This window comes from Choloepus didactylus, chromosome 2 (assembly GCF_015220235.1).
Source record: "Choloepus didactylus isolate mChoDid1 chromosome 2, mChoDid1.pri, whole genome shotgun sequence".
Taxonomy (NCBI): domain Eukaryota; kingdom Metazoa; phylum Chordata; class Mammalia; order Pilosa; family Megalonychidae; genus Choloepus; species Choloepus didactylus.
This window is the reverse complement of record NC_051308.1, coordinates 138166405-138178580: the sequence shown is the minus strand read 5'-3', so window position 1 is coordinate 138178580 and position 12176 is coordinate 138166405. Positions and strand designations below refer to the sequence as shown.

At 36.4% G+C, this 12176-nt stretch overlaps 1 pseudogene; it reads left to right on the top strand.

Annotated features, from left to right (window-relative positions):
- The window catches only part of LOC119513463, a 32621-nt pseudogene extending 29362 nt beyond the window's left edge, over positions 1-3259 (top strand).
- Positions 3260-12176: the final 8917 nt, after the last annotated feature.

Below are 12176 nucleotides of genomic sequence, written 5' to 3'. Positions count from 1 at the left end.
GAAATAAATTTGACATTTGGCTAATAATACCTTTTACTAAAGACTTCCGACTTTAATAACTGTTTTACTATTCATTATTTCATTTATTCAGTAAATACTTATTGAGTTTCTGTTATTGATGTGGTTCAACATTGTATTGATTTTTGGTTTGTTCCCTCCAACACCACCTTTCTGGTTATATCTCGCAGGGGCACAACAATTAAGTAGGCAAATAATGAAAGATAATTTAAAAGATATTTTGAACCTGATTCTGGGACTGAAAACATCAGTCTTATAGGCTTAAACTTTATCCTCTAGCAAATGAGAAAACCTATTCCTTTAGTTGGATTAAATAAATGACTTTACTGTACCCATAATAGCTGAGGAGTTTCCAACTAGTGTCAGAGATAATTGTTACAAGTTTACAATATGCAAGGTGCATGATATTTAGGGCCTGAACCTGGGTGATAATGGAGCAGATAAATTAAAAGTAGTGGCTATGAAAGATCTTCTTTGTCTCCATTTCCATTCCCTTTAGCTTCCCTGCCCAGCTCTGTGTGGCAGGAAACTGACCCCTACAAGCTTCATTACCCAGGTTCCTATGTCACAGGACCTCTAGCTATGGTAAGCCAACAGAAGACTAAACTCCATCATTCTCTGCCTTCAGTGGTGCATACAACAAGGGCTGCTTGTCTTCCATTACTCCAGCCTCCACTGGACAAGCTAGCTGTGATGCCAGCTTCTGCCTGGGGACCCAATCTTGTGCTGCAACAATGCTGCCTTCTCTTTGGGATGAAAACAACTTCCTGTTGCTCCTCTTCTCTAAGTTGCCTCATCCTTCCGTGCTTGACTCCTCAGCCTCTTCCTTTAGCTATAAAACCAATACCCTGCATTAATTCCTTCTATTTTTTAAAACTCTCAGTGATGTTTTTTGTTTGTTTGTTGTTTGTTCATTTCCTGAGTGGAGCAGACTGATACATATATTCAGTGTATTCAGTGTTTTAAGATTATATGTCCATATACTAATGAGGTATCTATGAAGTCAAGATGACAGTTCCATGCTATCAGAAGCAGATACAAATGGATTTTCTATAGTTTTCCCATCAAATGCTCTAGATGAAAACACTTTTGACCAAGTACAGAGTCTCACTCCTAATAGCTTAGTCTACAAAGTTTTGTAGGTAGGAGGGTGGGTGATATACTCAAAGACAGGAAATAAAGCTAACAACCTGGAACTGTAACATCAAGACCCATGGTTAAATATCTTTTGAAATAAATCCCAGTCACTGAAGGTAATCTGAGAGATTCTTTTCCAAGTAACTTTAATTTAGCAAATACAATTATGAAGAAGTATACTTTGTTTATCAGATGGTCATCATTTATTGAACAATTCAAATATTGTAAGCTTGTATTGGGCACATAAAAATATGTTTTGGCTATTGTGGTAGTTTGAAGCTATTATGCACCCCAGAAAAGGCCATGTTCTTTTAATTCATTCCTGTGGGTGCAGCAGACCTGTAACAGGTGGGACCTTTTGATTAGGTTATTTCAGTCTTAATCCTTCTACTGGAATCCTTTATAAGATGATGAAAGTCACACAAATGCTAGAGATGAAATTAAGAGAAGCTCACAGAGAAACACCCAGAGAAATGTTAGAGAGTTTAAAGAAAAAGCCACAAACAGAAAAGTCAAAACCTGAGGCAACAAAACCCAGGAGAAAAGGGCCAGCAGGCATCACCATGTGCTTGCCATGTGCAGAGGAGCCCCAGATGCCAGCAGCCAGTCTTTAGAGTCCAGGTATCATCCTGCTGGTGCTTTGAGGTGGACATTTTCATGGCCTAAGAACTGTAAATTCTAAGTTAATAAATCCCCATTGTTAAAGTCAACCCAATGCTGGTATATTGCATTTTGATTAACTGTTGAATCCAAACAGTTATTAAACAAGTCCCTCTATTTTAAAGAAAAAAGAGATAGTGACAAAAACTTTCATGCAAGTTTATCTTGCACTTATTTATTGTGAAGTATAGAGCTATACATATTAAATGGAATTTTAAAGTTCCTAATTAGTCCAGTAGCTAATTTTTTTACATCAAATAGTATATAAGTACATCCGAATAAGTTACAAACAAAATAAGATTCTTTTAATATTTTTGTTGTCTATATTATGTTCTCACCTGAAAATACTAATTTATTTTTCAAGTTGCTTTTAGTTTTCAATAATGGTTTATATAACATTAAAAACTGTCATTAGTATGTGGAATCTCCTAATCTCCAAACAGCACTTTGTTGCTGATGTTGCTTTAAAAGAATGAAGCACACTTTTAAAAATATATTTTTAAGAAATCTAGAATTAAAATTTAATATTAACCATTGTAAACTGACATAAAGCTGCTAAAAATGTGCAGTTTCCAAGGTATTTTTCAGTTCAAATTTTCCTGTTAATGTAAATAAGCTAATTTATTGATAATTTACAATCATTGGTAACATCCTTGATCTTTCTTACATAATAAGAGCTTAAAAAATACAATAGTCCTCTTTTCTGACTGACATGGAGGGTGTCAAAGAGAAGAAGAAGGTTCCTAGTGTGCCAGAAACCCTTAAGTAAAAGCAAATAAATTTTGCCAAGCTGAAAATCAAGCACTTGCAAAAGAAGTTTGTTGATGCTCCAAAAGGCAAAGAGGAAGCTCACTTTTGAAAAGCTAAGCACTATTACAAGGAATATAGGAAGATGTATAGAACCGAAATTTGAATGGCTATAATGGCAAGACAGGCCCACAACCTCCATGTACCTGCAGAACTCAAACTGGATTTGTCATCAGTATCAGAAGTCTCAGTGGTGTGTGCCCAAAGGTCTGAAAAATGTTGCACCTTCTTCACCTTCACCAAATCTTCAATGGCATCTTTGTTAAGCTCAACAAGTTCTCAGTTAACACACTGAGAATTGTGGAAACACATATGGCATGGTAGTACTCGAACCTGAAGTCAGTGAATGAACTGATACTGCATGGTAATGGCAAAATCAATAAGAAACAGATTGCCTTGAAAGATAATGCTTTGATTGCACGATCTCTTGGTAAATATGGCTGCATCTGCACAGAGGACCTGATATATGAGATCTATACTGGGGAAATGCTTCAAAGAAGCAGACAACTTCCTGTGGCCCTTCAAATTGTCTTCTCCCAGAGACGGAATTAAGAAAAAGACCACCCCATTTTGTAGAAGGGGGTATGCTGGCAACAAGGAAGTCCAGATCAATAGGATCATTAGAGGGATGAACTAAGGTATCTACCATTATTATTTTGTCATTTGGTCAATTAATAAACAGTGACTACTTTCAAATTGAAAAAAAAAAAAATACAATAGTAAAACTACCTATCTGTCCTCAACACCTCACATATTTCATTTACTAGGTTTTATAAGTATTCCCAATAGTTGCTTTGGGAAAGCACTGTTATATATAATTCATGGAAGAGAATGTTGATTTTCCCTGATTTTTCCTACTTAAGCTTTGGGAAACCTCAGGCTACCATTAAATTGCATGAACTTATTATAATAACTTTCTGAGAATTTCCTATTGATAAATGTAGCTTCTCTTTTGCTTGGCCTCTGTTTTTTTGTGGAAAAGTGCTCATAAATATAAAAATCACCAAGATGATAAGGATTCCCTATTTATGAGTTATACACCTTGGTTCACATCACCAGGCAGCATTACTATGATGGATACACTAATAAGGACATACCATGAACTTTGAAATACCTTTGCTGGTTAGAGTTAATATACTTTAGTTGTTGTTGGAATTAACATCACTAATGAAAAAAGATGTTAGAGTACATACATACTTAAATCAATAACACGTGCTGACTGGCTTATCTGTGGCTATCTTGCCATAGATAAATTCCCTCATGAACACTGTGTTAATATAAACAGACTGATCAATATAGCATGTTTGCCCAGCTATCATGTATTCAGTTATTTAACAAACATGAAGTGATGCTTACTGTATGCAGTGAATTGTGCCAGCTGCTGAAGGAAAAGACAGAAATGTCATGGTACCTTTCCTCAAGGAACATAGTTAAGTAAAAGAGAAAAATGTGCTATTGAAAAGATACGAGAATTCAGGTCAAGATAGAATAACAGGAACAGAATTTACCCTCCTGTTTAAAACAACTAAAACAACAGATAAAGATATCAAACAATAGTTTTAAGATATGAGACAGCAGGCAGCACAAGAAAATGGTCCCTGAGAGAGATGAGTCAAAGGAGGTGAGCTTAGTACTTTGGAGAATTTCCAGGCTGGAATTCAGGGACAAGGAACTGGCAGTCTCCATGAATTGGGAAGATAGAGAGTTGGTAATCTGAGGAAGCCAAGGAAGCCAGATACCATGGCGCAAAGTACCAAAGAGGAGAAAAGCACAGAGAGAACCCCATGGATCAGTGGAAGGGACTGAAAAACGCATCTATGGAAAACCCACAGCTAATACCATACTTTATGGTAAAAGACTATTTCCCCTTCAGATCAGGAAAAAAGCAAGGATGTCTCAATAATTCCATTTGACATCACACTAGAGATTCTAGTCAGTTCAGTAAGTCAAGAAAAAGGGGGGAAAAGGGCATTGAGAATGTAAAGGAGGAAGCAAAATCCAGTATTTGCACACATAATCATCATGTAGAAAATCCTATAGAATTAACAAAAAGCTACTAAAATTAATATATGAGTTTAGTAATGTTGAGTGATCAATGCACAAAAATCAATTGTTCATCCATATGCTAGTTACAAGCAATTGGAAATAGAAATTTCTAAAAATACCAGTTAATAGAGCAACAAAATATAATAGGTGTAAATCTGAAAAATATGTGCAAAATCCATATACAGAAAACAGCACACACACACACATACACACACACACACATTATTGAGAGAAATTAAAGAAGACTCAAATAAATGGAGTGATATACTGCCCTGGTAGATTGGAAGACTGATTTACATTACCTGATTTTAAAGCTAATTATAAAGTTACAATAATCAAGGTAGTATGGTATTGGTATATAGATAGAAAAGTAGATAAATGGAAAACAATATGTAGTCCCAAATTAAATCTATGCATATAGACAATTGATTTTTAACAGTTACCAAAACAATTAATGGGGAAAATATTTCATCAATGCTGCTAGAACAATTAGATAACTATGCAAAACAAACAAAAAATAAATAAAAACAGACCTCTATTCCTATCTCACATCATATACCAAAAATTAATTTGAAATGTCTCATAGACCTAAATCTGGAAAACTTCCAGAAGAAAGCACTAGAGAAAAGTCTCAGTTACCATGAGTTAGGCAAATAGTTCTTAAATATAACACAAAAATATGAACTGTAAAAGCCATAAATCAATAAGTTGGGCTGTACCAAAATTATTTTTTTTTCTTCAAAAGACAGTGGTATGAAAATGAAAAGGCAAACCTATTGTGGAAGGAAATATTTACAAAGCAAATCTGTGCAGTCAAGGATTAACTTTGCTGAAAGAAAGTTTCTCCTTTTGACTCCTGGTAAGTATAGAATGCCCCACCTGATAAGTGTGCCTTTGTTTGCCTGGGGTGTTGGACCCCAGATAGCCCATGTCGACAGCATGATTTATAGTGGATGCCTTAGGCCAAACAGTATCAACTTAATCTCTGAAGGGACTGGATACTAAGGTCAGCCACATGGGTGATCAGCCATGTATACATGGCTATACGCTAATACAACCTCTGGACATCAAGCCTTGGGTGAACTTCCTTGGCTAGCAGTACTCCATGTCTATTGCCACACAATTTCTGGAATAAGTAAATGCTGTTTGCATGAGTGCATTGGAAGAAGACAACTTGAATCTCTGTGCCTAGTAACTCTGGGACTCTGCCCTACGGACGTTTTCCTGTTGCTAATTTTAATCTGTATCCTTTAGTTGTAAAAAATCATAATCATGAATATAACAGCATTTCTGAATTATTGAACCTGAAGATGGCCTTGGGAACTTTCTGAACTTGTACTACCCATCAAAGGGCTTCTATTTAGGATACATAAAAATTATTACAATTTGATAATAAAAACACAACAACAATTCTTTAAAGGGCAAAAGTTTTGAAAAGTCAGTTGAAGGAAAATTGATAAATGGCAAATAATCACATGAAAAGATGCTCATCATCATTTGTCATTAGGGAAATGCAAATTTAAAGCACAATTAGATACTATTACACTTCCATGAGAAGGGCAAAAATCTGGAAGACTGACCATGCCAAATGTTGGCTAGAGTGTGGAGCAACCAGAATCTTGTACATTCCTGGTAGGAATGCAAAGTAGTACAATAACTCTGGAAAACAGTTTTCTTAAAAAGTTAAATATGTACTTTCTTTATGACATAGGCATTCCACGCCTAGATATTTACACAAGATAAATGAAAACATGCCCATAAAAAGATTTGTACAGAAATGTGCATAGTGGCTTTATTTGTAATAGCCAAAAACTGTAAACAACCCAAACGTCCATCCACACATAAATGGGTAAACAAATTTTGGTTTAAACATACAATGGAATATTCAGAAATGAAAAGAAGTAAACTATTGAGACATACAGCAACACTGATGTCTTAAAATAATTATGCTGAATGAAAGAGACCAGATACAAAAGAGGACATACTGTATGCTTCCATTTATATAAGATTCTGGACAATCCAAACTAATCCATCATGATAGAAAGCAGGTAAGTTGTAACCTGGGGATGTGGGAGGAGTGTGGGAAAGGACAGCAGGAAATACAAAGGGACATGAGGAAATTTTTGTGGGTGATGGAAAAAGTTCATTATCTTGATTATGGTGATGACTTCATGGCTGCATATGTATGTCAAAACTCCTCCAATTACACGTGTTAAAATGTGCAGTTTGTTGCATATCAATTATACTTCAATAAATCTGAAAAAAATCACTGGGATGAATGATATGAGGAAAAAAATCCCAAGGTAATTTGGGGATGCACTGGGAAGGCATCTAATCCAAGCTAATGCTTGAAGGCACAAAATAACTACCTAGAGGAAAAGGCATCTAGCCTGAACATTGAAGGAGGAATAAAATGTATCCAGACGGTGAAATTTTTGGTGGGGAGAACTTCCTAGCATGCAGAAGAAAAATGTACAAAGACACAGATACAGATGGTTTGGGAGGTCTTCCACAAGCTAAAGTACTTAACAAAGGCTGAAGTAAAGAATGAAAGGAGAGAGGTGATGGAGATGATATTAAAGAGGGAAAAGAGGGAAGTAGGAAGGATACAAGAGACTGTACATTCCATTTTATGGGCCTGGATTTTCTCTTGGAAGTTATGGAACGTTTATGAGGGCTTTAAAACACGAAATGATGCTACTTTCTCTAAAACAGTTTTAAGTAGAGAAACTTTAAAAATAAATGGCTCATTAGTCATAGGCAATGCAGGCAGTTCTGAGAAAAGAAAATTCAAAAAATTGTGTCATTGCTTATAATTCGATGTTGCTTATTCTTACCACAGTTCTCTGAAACCATTGCATTTATTTAGAGTAGAGTCCACTGCAGTCTTGGAGTCAGCCTTTCAGTAACATAAACATTAGTTGGTATCCCATTACAAAGAACAACTTTTAATTTACAATAATTGTCTATAGTCTGGTATTTAGACTAATGCTATTGTTCTTTTTCACTTTCAGTCTTAAACTCCTCCTCCAAAATTACAAAACTCAAACCTCTCATCTTCAACCAGTAATACACCAGAATATTATAGAAGAATAATGATTCTCACATACTCCTTGTATTCATATTCCCACTAATTTCTCTTTTACTTATTTTACCCAATGGTGTTTGATGTTAATACCTGGTATATATCCTTCCTCATCTTCAAATATATACAAAACAAATCTTGGTCCATCCAGAGAATTTTGGTGTTGTTTCAATTTACAAAAATAGTATTATACATTTATTTGCAACTTGTCATCACTTAACAATGAATGGACATTTATGATTTTATAACAAAATTTAAGAAATTTGTATCTACTCCTTTACATAAGAATTATGTACAATCCTGACTTCTGACAGCTAAAGCTTAAATTTCACCCAGATTTGACACTTACAAATCACATGCAGTACCGGTCAATGCTATCTTGGAAAGTCCAAAGTGAATCTCTATTTTGGATATTGTTCCAGTTTGCTAAAGCTGATGTTATGCAAAATACCAGAAATGGATTGGCTTTTTTTTTTTTTTTAAATCTTCATTTTATTGAGATATATTCACATACCACGCATTCATACAAAACAAATCGTACATTAGATTGTTCACAGTACCATTACATAGTTGTACATTCATCACCTAAATCAATCCTTGACACCTTCATTAGCACACACACACAAATAACAATAATAATAATTAAAGTGAAAAAGAGCAATTGAAGTAAAAAAGAACACTGGGTACCTTTGTCTGTCTGTCTGTTTGTTTCCTTCCCCTATCTTTCTACTCATCCATCCATAAACTAGACAAAGTGGAGTGTGGTCCTTATGGCTTTCCCAATCCCATTGTCACCCCTCATAAGCTACATTTTTATACAATTGTCTTCGAGATTCATGGGTTCTGGGTTGTAGTTTGATAGTTTCAGGTATCCACCACCAGCTACCCCAATTCTTTAGAACCTAAAAAGGGTTGTCTAAATTGTGCGTAAGAGTGCCCACCAGAGTGACCTCTAGGCTCCTTTGGAATCTCTCTGCCACTGAAGCTTATTTCATTTCCTTTCACATCCCCTTTTTGGTCAAGAAGATGTTCTCCATCCCACGATGCCGGGTCTACATTCCTCCCCCAAGAGTCATATTTGGATTGGCTTTTATAAAGAGAATTTATTAGTTTACAAATTTACAGTTCTAAGGCCATAAAGTGTCCAAACTAAGGCATCAACAAGAGGATACCTTCACTGAAGAAAGACCAGGGGTATCCAGAACATCTCTGTCAGCAGGGAAAGCACATGCCTGGTGTCTGCTGGTCCTTTGCATTTCAAAATGGCCTTCTCCAAAATGTCTCTGGACTTCTGTCTCTCTTAGTTCCTCTCAGCTCTCCACTTGGTTCTCCTAGGGCATTTCTCTCTAAGCATCTTGGAGTCCTCTCAGCTTCTCTGGGGCAAACTCTGGGCTTCATCTCTTAGCTTAGTATTTCCAAACATCCTTCTGTCTCCATCTCCCAGTGTCTCCAAGTGTCTGGGCTTGTGTCAGCTCTTAGCTTCTCCTGGGGGCAAACTCTGGATTACATATCTTAGCTTCTCTCCAAAATGTCTCTTTCAGCTTCTCTGAGCACCTTCTCTCTGTGAGCTCTCTGAAAGGACTCCAGTGATCTAATTAAGACCCATCTGGAATGGACAGGGTCACATCTCCATGGAAGTAACTTAATCAAAAGGTCTCATGCACAGTTGGGTGGGTCAAATTTCCATGGAAACATTCAATCGAAAGGTCCTACCCCACAAGATTGGATTAAAAGATCACGGCTCTTATGGTGTCCATAACAGCTTCAAACCGGCACAGATATTGTGAGGACAGTGTCTCTTCCATCTTCTAAACACTGTATTGAAAGTGAGTTTTCATAAACCTGATGAGATGATCCTTGGTTGTACTTCCTCAAACTCTTAAGCTTCTCCAGACCATCCCCTCCAAAATTCAAGGAGCAAACTCTGTAGTTTATATTTTGTAAACTGCAAAAGCTGAGGTTTCTCTGTTTTGGCTTGAGTTCCGTGTAAACAGAGCAAGAGATAAAGAATTTCATGCAGGAATATTATTGGGGAGCTATATTAGGAAATATATAAATAAGTGATGAAGAAATTCTGTTTGAGGTAGCTGCTGATCTGCAGTGCAGTTGAACTTAGGCCTGGTCCATCCTATATGTAGCTCTGGAGCTGAGATGGGTAGTTAGTGTTGTCTGAAATTGAGGCAAAGGGACTGTGCCTTTGTTTTCCTGTATCAGCCAGTCATTGGTTGTGGGCTGCCCCCAGAGACCTTGGGCAAGGCAGCTCTCTACAGCTGAGGGCAGCTCCCATTAAGGGACTGAGTTGTCAAGCATTAACTGAGTTGTTAATGCCAGTAGCTAGGCGGTGGTCTTCGGGGGCATTCTAGGTGAAACACCGTAGTCTGCACTACAATAACCAATTGCAGGATGATAAAAATCATAAATTAAGACATAATAAGTTAAGATTTAATGTTTAGCTAATTAAGTCAAGTAGTGCTGAAAGAAGCTGCAGTTTAGACTTTGGACACAAATATAAGTGATGAATGAGCACACGTATCTGTAAATGTTTATTTTGATCTAGCTACTAAAATGCTGTTCTAAAGTAGTCAGGTCATCCGAGCCAGTCTACACCTAGAGAACAATGCATTATCACTCACAACCAACTGAACTGCAAGAGCTATGAGTAATACTATTGGAGCATCAATGTTGAAGTGAAATAAATGGAATTAATACAATTCCAAATCCTTTAATTTGTAAGACATTTTTGCCCTGAAATCTTATTCTTCATGAGGCTGAAAAAAACAGGAGAAACAGAATGCAATTGAAAAAAGATTTCGCCACACTCCTTGCCTTACTAGAACTAGGTATTCATGCTAACTAGGCCCTTATGTTTCCAAAGAACATTGCCTCACTTCAAGTAACTCAAATCATTGGGGTGACATTATTAGGAAATATGTGGAAATAAGAAAAACAATATTTCAGCCATGAATCCAAGCTTCATAGAACCCAGGAAAAAGCTGACCAACCAAGGCTCTTTCAAAAAATAGTTACTATAGTACATCAGGCCCACCAAAAAAAGGAAATGAGAAGTGGTTCAAGTTCAAGATCCATTACAGTATTTTTGAGTGCATCTTCTTGAAGTACCTCCATGAGCAAGAATTGGTTTTATATCCATTGTGGAGACTCAACTTCTTTCTCTCTGTCTCTGATTTTTAAAAATGTATGTTTCGCATATGATCCAGCAATCCCATTATAGGTATAAACTTGGAAGAACTGAAAGCAGGGACACAAATAGAGATTTGCACATCGATGTTTATGGCAGCATTATTTACAATTGCCAATGGATGGAAGCAGCCAAAGGATCCATCAGCTGATCAGTGGAAGGGTAAATTGCTGTGTATACATACAATGGAATATCGTGTCACTGCAGGAAGGAATGGAGTTGTGATGTATGCAACAATGTGAATGTAGCTTGAGGACATTATGTTGAGTGAGATAAGCCAGAAACAAAAGGACAAATATTGTATAGCCTCACTAATATGAACTAAATATTATGAGCAAAATCTGAGAGTTAAATTCCAGAGCATAGGTTACCTGGAGATAGAAAGAGGGCAGAGATTGGGCAATTGATGCTTAAGGAGTACAGAATGTTTAATAAAGTTAATTGTAAAGGTTCAGAAATGGATAGGACAATACTGTGGGATGGTAACACAATATTGTAAGTGTAATTAACAAAACTGAGTGTGAGTATGGCTGAAAGAAGAAGATTAGGGTTGAGCATGTCACCAGAAGAAAAGCTAGAGGATAAATACTAGGACAGCATAACTTAGTGAAACCTAAAGTGGAAGATGATGGTGGTTAATTGCACAAATATAAGAAAGTTTTTACATGAACTAGAACAAAGGTGTTAATAATGGGGTGGTATTTGGGAAAAATACAATTAACAAAAACTAAGATCTATAGTTAACAGTAACATTATAATATTCTTTCATTAATTGGAACAAAGGCCCTGTACTAAAGTTAGATGTCAATAACAGGGGGTACAAATGAGGGGTATGGGATTTTTTTTTTCTTTCTTTTTGGAAGAAATGGGAATGCTCTCAGATAGACTGTGATGGTGAGTACATAACTATGTGATTATACCAGAAGCCATTGATTGTTTACTTAGGAGGGATTGTATAGTGTGTGAAAAAAACTGCTTAAAAAATATATTTGTATTTCTACTTCTGCTCCCACAATCACTTTGATGTTTCCCCCAAACCTCACCCCACCCTAGATCTCTAATTCAAAACCCTAAGATTGGTTAAGAAATAGTCATAGTTTTTGTTTGTGCACAAGTTTGGAATTACACAGCCTCACGTACCAGTGTACAGATCAGACGCTTGTGTCAGATGGCCATGTCTGCTTCAAACAGCTAGTCAAGGGTTAGAACAGCACAGTTCAGAAC